Genomic DNA, 10,000 nt, shown 5'->3' with positions numbered 1-10,000 from the left:
GTGTACGAGGGAGTTTCAGCCCCCGAACGCAGAAGAAGAAGAAGAAGTTCCGAGGCTACCACAGTTACAGAGACTGAACTGACATCGTCAGCTCAGTCGTGTTAATAACGGGTCAGACGATGTCGGTTATTGATTTTTGTCGCGACATTGCAGATGTTCAACTCCGCTGTTACATCGAAACCCCTGGCGGCTCAGTTAGTGTAAATATAAATGAGTTAAGACTGGCTGACTGAACCGGCAACTACTGACCCAGATCGAAGACATGTCTGTCTCTTTCACTGAATGGCCGGTTTCAGCTACTTTCTCTGTATATTATCACTAAGCATAAACTGTCAAACTCATGATAACTGACTCCAATTTTACCGTTCCATGAATGGCTATAGACTGAGGCCTCTGAATACTGATGATAAACTGAACTCTGACCGTCTGTGACTGACTCTCCCAAGAAGAGCGATTTCAACGCTGTAGTACAAGTGCCAAAAGGCTTGAATAATTTCAGACATCCGGACCCAGCGATATGAATAGTAAGAATGAAATCAAAAACTATCCCGAAACCGGGTCTGTCACCCGGTAGTCGGACAAACAACATTACCGGTTAGGCCATCATACTTCTGTAATAGCGAGAAGGACAGATACATAATTCGTTAAAAATCTGTGACTCGACTGGGAATATCCCTGACTTGCCCTACCCATCGCCGGATTTGAACAAAGAAAGGCCGTTGCATGGAGTAGTCAGTCGGTTTTACTACGATTTAGTACTACAGGGTGCCGGGCGGAAATGTGCGCTTTCGCGGCGTGGCGGGAGGGGCGGGCGGGTGAAGGCATTGTCAGTTGTGTTGTGAATGGTAGAAGCAAACTGAGTTGTTGAAGTGCATCATTCTCTGAACGTTGAACTCCTCCCATTCTCGCATAGTTCGTCGGCTTACCAGGCGAGGCTGTAATTTTTGTTTTTGTTTGATTAATAGTACTAACTGAGAGAAGATACGAGTACACCGTAGGATTTCAATATTCAACTGTCATAGTCCATTTTTGATGCCAGAGCAGACTGAAGTACAGCCTCAGTCTCTGAACGTGTAACTTGTGACTCCTACTATCATAGTTATAGTTCTGCGGTTAAACAAAGGCGAGGCTGTTATATTTTAGATATTTGATTACTATCGCGTGGAGAGAGAGGGCGGTATAAATTAACCGCGTACGAGTAAAATATTCAACTGAGAGTGTCAATATCTGATGAGGATCGATATTAAAGTGTCACTGCTCAACACACAGTCAGATTACCAAAACTTCGTCTTGAAACTAATCCAAATTGTTTTCATTATTTTTTCCGAAGACATGATCATGTTGAGGTGTTTTCAGTTCGTTCTGAATTTGTTTCTGTGGTCTGTCTCTTTTTATACTGTTCAGTGTTTGTTTCCTCCCCCCCCCCCCCCCCAACTGACACCCCCTCTCCCCGCCCCCCCCCCCCCCCCCTTGAGATAACTGCGTAGACCGCCCCACGTTTGCCTAAGTTGCCAGAAGTTCCCATGCCTTGCCGTGACGAAGTTGCCGGTAGTTTTGTTTACTCAAGTTACTCAAAATTATTCAAAACATGTGAACCCCTAAGGAAACGAACAAGTGATGAATGAAAGTATACAGTTATACACAAACAGAAACTCATACACAAAAGGCAGGCACATGTACCTGTATAAAGAGATGGTTGCTCGTTGTCCCCCAACGAAGAGTGTGAAAACAAGTCCAACTGGCTTCGCTCCACTGCCGAGTGGGCATAATACACTGTCGCGGGAAAAACAAACGAACACTGAGACGCAAATTTCAAACTCCCTCCGCTTTATATCCCCGGTACCAGCTGGCTCATGAATATTCACATCTCTCTCTCTCTCTCTCTCTCTCTCTCTCTCTCTCTCTCTCTCTCTCTCTCTCTCTCTCTCTCTCTCTCTCTCTCTCGCGTGTGTGCGTGCGTGTGAAAAACGCGCAGCCGCCGGAACACCCAATAACGAAAGCTACCGAAAACAGCCGATGTTGAGTTTCGCACGACTGAAGCTGAGAGACACGCACGCAGCGCGAAATAAAAACCAGCTTCGATAAAAAAGAAAAGCCCGAAGTCTGTATTTAGAATGAATAAATACGTCAAAGGGGGAAACTGTCTACGGGCCGTGAAAAGACTGAGGAGAAGTGGGTGAAGGAGGGGACCCCGAGTGAGACGGAGGGGGGGGAGGACCGCCAAACTCAGTAACAAGCAAATGTGTGTACAAACAAGGGGACACATAATCAGTGTCGTAATTGTTGTCGTCGTTGTGCGTGTGTGCACGGTGTGCGTGTGCGTGTGTGTGTGTGTGTGTGACTGAGTGAGAAAAAGGGAGAGAGACTGAGACAATCGGACAGGCAGTCGGATACGGACAGCGGACACTGAGACGGACAGGCATATCATATCAGTGCAAAACACACACACACACACACACACACACACACACACACACACACACACACACACACACAAACACACACACACACACACACACAAACACACAAACACACTGGCACAGAAGAGGTAGAAATGGGGAGATGGAGGCGGGTAAATACAGAACTGATATGTTGGGAATAAAATGGGATGGGGGTATTAATTAATGGGGGGGGGGGGGGTACAAATTTACGGGGGTGAAGTGTAGTATTCCGGCCCACCCTCGACTCATCGCGTGACGTAGTGCAGTGACGCGGTAACGGGATCAACCAGTTACCAGTGAAAAGGCTGATGTTGGTTATGCAGCCGGCACAAGTTCGTTTGTTCCTCTAACCTCAACCGTACGGCATCACTCACTCTCTGACTCGTAAGGTTGGGTTTAGTTCATTCTCGACCTGAGCGAACGACGAAGAAGAAGAAGAAGTTCATTCTCGACAAAGTCTGACAGATCACCTTGTCAAGATGCTCTTACGGCGTATAACTGTCAACGTCACGATCACCGTCGAGTAAATAACATTGAGTGAGACTCTTTCAGAAACAACACTAAAATAAAAGGGGGTTTAAAACGTAATCATAGGCACATGAGCGTAATTATTAAACATGGGAATGAAACTTGAAGGCCGCCTGCCCATTCTGTCTTTGTCTGTCTGCCTCTCTGTATCTGTCTGTCTGTCTGTCTGTCTGTCTGTCTGTCTGTCTGTCTGTCTGTCTGTCTGTCTGTCTGTCTGTCTGTCTGTCTGTCTGTCTGTCTGTCTCTCCCTCTCTATCATCATCATCGTCATTATCATCATCACATGTTTAATTTTTCCCACCACTTTTTGTTGTTATTTTTTTTCTTTTTTTTTATCATTGTGTGTCTGTACGTCCCAAGAACAGATGGTAAGAAAAGGCATAGCCTTAAAACTTAATCCTTGTAAAATAAAGTTCAATTCAATTCAATTCAATTCAATTCAATTCTCTCTCCCTCTCTGTCTCTGTCTCTCTCTTTCTCTGACGGTCTGTCTCAGTCTTTCACTCTATTTCTCTCACTCTCTCTCTCTCTCTCTCTCAGCCTGGCTCCCCCCCCCCCTTATCACTCTCTCTTTCTCTGTGGTTTGTGTGTAGGCTGTGTGAGTGGAGTGTGTCTCGTTGCGGTGTCGGGGGGGGGGGGGGGGGGTGATGCAGGAGGAGATGACGCGAAGAACTGGCGAAAATGTCCGGAAACTCCGGAAACTTTTATGGCCAATTTTGCAAATTTGCCGTTAAAGAATTAATGCTAGTCAACATTTTTGCAAAATTATTTCTGATCAGAATCGACAACATCGTGCTGAGGACAAAGAAAACGAAATATGTCTGTCGATGAAGCAGCAGGAACACAGCGGGTAATATGATCGCGGGTCTCAACAAAACCAGCGTAAATTTCGCCATTAAAAGTGTCGTTTGTTTGAGCTGGTTTTTTACTGTTATCTTTTTCTCTCCATTCCTTTCTGCCTTCCTTCTTTCATTCATGCCGTTTTAACAGTCGTTGGTACGAATGCCCTTTCACTTTTAATAAGAAGAACAAAACAACAAAAATTGCTTGCATCCAAGAAAAAGTTACTCACAAATGATTACATGTTCTGACCACATAAAAAGACACCAAACAGAAGAAAAAAAAGACAGAAAAACGGGGTAAAAACTAAAGAAAATAAAGCAAACGGATGACCATCGCAGCGAAGGAGACACGGGTAATAGTCACGTGTTACTTACATGCGTAGAATCCAAAAAGGCATAACATCCTCTTTGAAAAGGGTATTTATTAAGCCGCCATTAGTATATTGGGGCTTACTGGATTTGCGAATTAACAAAACCGTGCCGCTTCGCACCGAACAGTTCGACAGTGACTGACCTACTGACCGAACCGCACCTCTCGCTTGTGACAGTCGCTCATGATACAACCATTCTTTTGACTCTTTTGCCGAGTCTGAAATTGATCTTCATAAAACTATGTGTAAGTGAAACAAAAGAAAAAACTAAATTTCTTTCATATTGCCTGAATAATAACTTTATTAACTGATAATCAAGGTGGCATCGCCGAATGACTGCAAGTGCAACGCGATCGAAGTGGCACGCGGTGTTTCTCTGGAAAAGGCCGAAGCGGCTGTGACGTCAGTCGTTCAGTGGGGCGTTTAGGAATCGCAAATGGGTCGGGCGGGCGGTCAATCGGTCGGTGTTTGTCGGGTAAGACTTGTATCTCTGGGTCAATTAAGCTCAAATTTCGTGAAATTGTTAGGAATAGGGTTAGACAGGGTGTATGCAAAAAATTATATTCCTAACGGTAGTCAAACGGAAAATATTGGCTTTTAACGCTTTTACAAACCGAGCCAGGGGACGAAACCCTCTGACAGACCCATAGGTTTGCGAGAATTCCCGCACCCAGAACTCCGAGTTACTTCCCTTCGAGTCTCGTTCTCTGACAGCATGCGTTGGATTACAATTCCGGACAAAAACAAGTGTTGACCTTCAACGGGGCCAAGAAGCCCGCCCTTGGTAATATGGGGTGGGACATGGATTTTTGATCGAGACTTCATGTACATCTCAAACACCATAGATCCTTCATAACGACCGATGTTTGAAGAATTATTCCGTTAATAAACAAATAAATAGTGACGTCATTTGAACTACACAGTCTGTATGTGGTGGGTTGTGGACGACCCACTTTTGAATTAAAGAAGGCATTTTACTTTGTTTATTTTTATTTGGATGGCGTGGGTTGTGTAGAAGGATACTTTTTATGTTGAATATTTCAATAGAAAGTATGGGCCGTTCATGAGTAATATCATTGGTACTGTGAAGGTTAAGTGACGCAAAAGTGTGTACGTCATTTACTTTGGAAAGAGGCAGTAATGAGTTACTTCCCTTCGGGTCTCGTTCTATCACTGACAGCATGCGAACATGCGTTGGATTATTAATCCGCCTTGTAAAGGGTGCTTACTGGATTTGCTCTGCCTGTTTGTCCGGGTTTCAGGTGTTTGTTTGTCTACCATGTCACCACGTGTAAAGAGCTCGGTCACTTTGTTTTTAAATTTTTTTTTTAATTAATTCTTTCTAAAATTTATTTATTTACTTTAAAACTTTTTTTTTTATAATTTATTCATTTAAAAAAAAAAATCTCCCTCCCTCTGTCTGTCTCCGTGTCCCACCCCCATATTACCAAGGGCGGCTTCTTGACCCCGTTAAGGTCAACTCTTGTTTGTGACAACTTTTCCATTTTGTTTTTCTTATTTTTCTTTTGTGCAACAATGTTTTTTTTTTGCTTTTCTTTCAGCATAAGTGCAATATTACGATTGAATACGAGTGGGGTATTTTGCAGTGTCAAACACCGTAGTTTGCTCCCGGATCCTGTCTTGTTCAAACGGCAGCAGGCAGGTCAACCGAAACGAAGAGTGACATTGTATTTTGAAGGACATAACTTCTTTATTTTGGTTGCGACATTGCTTTTTGAAGACTATTAATTTTTGAGCGTAATTGCTTTTTGAGCGACACTGCTTTTTTTGAGCGACATTGCTTTTTGAACTACATTGCTTTCTGGGCGACATGACATTTAAAAATGACCGAGAGAAGAATAGGAACGGAGCAGCCGGGGGGAATCATGCAAAAAAGACTTCATATCGTTAGTGTAAGTAAAAACGGGTAGGTAGGAGAAGGGCCACGAATATGGACCACTTTGATAGACATTCAGGAATACAGAAACATTCACAACTGGTCCGTATGAAGAGCCTGTGCGCCTAATGGTATACTATCTAATATTATACTATCTAATGAAGAGGCCATCACGAATTATTGTGAAATGCCCACTTTACTTCAAAATAACCTGATGCAACTCAGTGTGAGCGTCACACTAATTAAAATATGCAGCATACTTATTTGTTTCGATTCCATGAGAACAGTATTTAAAACATAGCAAGAAAGTAAAGAAACTTATCAAATACAAAGAGAAAATAAATAAAATTATCAACTTTAATTTTTTTTTAAGTTTCAGGGCTAGTTGTAGATTATTTTCAGCAAGCTTCTTTTCTTCAGTTTGTTGAAGGTGGTCATAGTAGGGGATACACACATTAGTTGAGATTTTGAAGAAAAAAAATTTGCGCTTGAAAGACGGGGCCAGCACTGCTAAAATGTAACAAATGCAGTCTTAGGTGTCAACTCATGTATAGCTATATATTTGTGTGTATTGACAGCTGTGTCTGTGGACAGAAACTAGTTCGTTTTAACAATAACAACAACAACAATAACAGCACTTTATTGTCTATTGAAATATAACATAAACATGGAAAATGTTCTTCGGCACACCCTGCCTGCCTGTAAACGATTATAACAACAATTGTATTAGGACAACACACATAAAACATAAAACATAGGTTCACGTATGTAATAACAAGCACACCTATCATTTAAGCGTCATATTAAGAGTCAGTGAACGCTGCCAGAAGTGTACAAAAGTGACAAGCCCGACCGACACAACCATAAGCTATCGTCAGTCTTGTTGTTTTAATGTTATATTAATGTACATTTCATGAACATGTAAAACAGAAATAAAACATTTTTCAAACCAAGAGCCCGACGGTTAAATGGTCGTTTGTGCGTCCGCACTTGCATTGTTTGGCATGTACAAGTTATCAAGAGAGAATAAATGTGGCGAATGAAATTGTAAGTTCAGCGCTCTACCACTGTCAGTTTGTCAGAACAGGAGGTGGTCCATATTAAGAGTCAATACATACAATGGGCCTCTTCCTAATTGATAATTGGAATCAAACATGAATGCACGATCATCAGTGAACTTGTTGCCCTTATGTGAATAAACAAACACTGAAGCTAGCCGGCAAGCACGTATTCATACACAAACCAAAATAATGTTACGTTTACTTTTATCATTGCAAATCAAGCTCCCACAAGCATTATTTAGAAGAAAAAAAAACAATAAATGCTCAAAAAACAAAATCTAACAGTCAGAAGGGAGAAGAAAACGACAGAATCGGATAGCGTATGAACAGACTGGAAACTATTCAAAGGTGTTTTGAAAAGTAAAATTCAGCTCGCTTCTGGTTAAAATATCAGATGCATGTAAATTGTCGTGACACACTAACCTAACCCCGAAATACACTTAGCTAATTGCGGCCTAGCTGCAGCCAGCGGTGAAGAAAAAAAACCGGGACAAATACTAGACTCTGCACGCACTTGTGCACCCCGAAAAAAAACCACAGGCGCACACATGGACCCACGAACGCACACACACACAAGCACACATACGCACACACACACAAGCACACATACGCACACACACACAAACGCACGGACGCCCGCACACGCACACACACACACACGACAAACACCTTGCCTCTAAAGCCGCACGGACGGACGCACACGGCTTTAGAGGCAAGGTGTTTGTCGTGTGTGTGTGTGTGCGTGTGCGGGCGTCCGTGCGTTTGTGTGTGTGTGCGTATGTGTGCTTTCAACACCTTTACCTCCCTTCCACTATACCCTTGCCAAGATCCACCCCACTCCCATCCCTCCTATCCCCACCCCTCTCTGCAACTCTTGCCCCCAATCCCCCCTCTTTTGTCTCTTCTTGAGTGTTGTGTAGAGTGACAGAGAGCAACAGCTAAGTCGGCAGCCAACACCGTTAGCTATTGTTCCGCCATCCAGAGGACGTCCCACAAATGAAAGACAACACACGCTGAATGCACAAGTGAAGGGAAAGTGAAACGTTCAGGAAGGAGGCCAGAAAGGAAGAAAGGAAGGAAGTCTATATACTCTGCAAAGAAAGTTAAGGACCAGTCAAAACAATGTATACACTCTCTAAAAATTAGCTAAAAAAACAAGGTCCACTTATTTTAATTAAAGCATGCCTCTTTCAGAATTGTCAGAAGGACTATGAGTGTTGCTCCAGAAGCATTTTCGGCAGAGAGTTTTACTGTGTTTTTTCTTCTCGTAAACAGGTGGAAAGATTCTGCTTTCTGGTTTCCAAAGTCCTTTGAAATTAACGCAAAACATGCGAGGGAAAAAACTTGTGATTCACGTGCTACAACAGGGTCCAGGCGAAATAATGCACTGTAGCAACATACCTGCTCGACGAAAACTGATACATTTTCTTGACTAATTTTGTAGAGTATATCTGGCCCAGACTGGAAGTTGAAGTCAAAAACCGTGCGAAGAAGTGATTGAGAACTTAAATACTGTTCGTTTCTAAAATAAGAATTAACTCCAAAATGTAAGCCAGGCATTGATCATTGACGCATTAAAATTTAAAAATGATCGACCATTCTCGATGGGAATCCCATAAATGTCTGAGATGCCACTAAGAGTGGAACAGACTGGCCCATTGATGTTACAAACGAGCCATTAATATTTCACTGAATCAGAAAATGATTCTGGCATAACCCCTATCATTATTTCTGGAAATAGATATACGTACGAGTACTTCGGTTTATTACCCAGTGTAAACAAACTCTTTTGCGTCTTAATCTTACACAAAACTGAAATGGCTATTCACAGAATGTCTACACAGATTCCATTCACGTAAACGTCATAATCCTCATGCATTACGTTTTCTAGTGTGTGAGATAAACATTCGAGACTACTGTGGTGGATTGTTTACACAGGAACACTGTTGGAATTAGTTCCATGGACTTACACATAGGTCTTCAAACTACGGCTTAACTCTAACAGAAAGCTAAAGAGTACACCAGTTAACGAGAGTGTGAGGAGTTATGTAAGACCATATACTTGGGCCCGGTAGTTCAGTTGGTAGAGCACTGGACTTGTGATCGGAAGGTCGCAGGTTCGAATTCGGCGGACACGGGTCAACTTTATGTGCACTCAGAGACGGAAGCCATGTCCCACCCCCGTGTCACCACAATGGCACGTAAAAGATCTTGGTCATTCTGCCATAAGTGCAGATGGCTGATACCACCCAAACACGCATACACTTGTGTATCTCGTCAAAAGCCGTGAGGGCGTAAAACTCGAATCATATAACCCATATATCTTGTCCTTAAGAGGCGAAATATTTAGCCTGTAGGACATAAACCATTCTCTCTTTCCAGTGTTACCTCCCTCTCCCTTCCCGATCGTTCCCTCTCTTTGTCTCTGTCTCTTTGTCTCTGTCTCTCTTTCTCTGTCTCTTTGTCTCTGTCTCTCTTTCTCTATCAGTCTCTCTCTCTCTCTCTCTCTCTCTCTCTCTCTATCTCTCTCTCTCTATCTCTCTCTTCCACCATACACTACAGCCAAGAATTCGGCCAGTGTAGTCACGCACGTACCGTGACGTGTCGGAACGAAAGTGTGTCTGCTTTGCAAACAAAATGGATGGGGGCTATTAAAATACAAACTTACAATGTGTCAACAGCATTCTCCCCTGACTCACTCCCTTCCTGGAGTGACGTTTCCGTTACCAAAAATAGAACGTCTGTTTCCTTGTTCTCTCCCTTTGACAGTTGTCTCCTTCAGTCTTAAAGGGTCGCGCTTGGAGGACATAACAAGAATTAATTTTAATTTAAATAATGATTCTGCGAGACCAGTAAATCC

General features: G+C 42.8%; 1 protein-coding gene across 3 annotated transcripts in view; it reads right to left on the bottom strand.

Annotated features, from left to right (window-relative positions):
* Window positions 1-10,000, bottom strand: part of LOC138959113 (electroneutral sodium bicarbonate exchanger 1-like) — a 71,603-nt gene that overhangs the window by 52,635 nt on the left and 8,968 nt on the right. For 2 of the 3 annotated variants that reach the window (XM_070330464.1, XM_070330466.1), the window contains exon 1: window positions 1,681-1,794. The exons of the other annotated variant lie outside the window; for it this stretch is intronic. The gene's annotated coding sequence lies outside the window, so the exon portion shown is untranslated. Of the gene's footprint in view, window positions 1-1,680; window positions 1,795-10,000 lie in introns of those variants that run through there. 3 annotated transcript variants of the gene reach the window in all.

Source organism: Littorina saxatilis, linkage group LG2 (genome assembly GCF_037325665.1).
Source record: "Littorina saxatilis isolate snail1 linkage group LG2, US_GU_Lsax_2.0, whole genome shotgun sequence".
Lineage (NCBI taxonomy): Eukaryota > Metazoa > Mollusca > Gastropoda > Littorinimorpha > Littorinidae > Littorina > Littorina saxatilis.
This window is presented reverse-complemented; position numbering and strand designations above follow the sequence as displayed.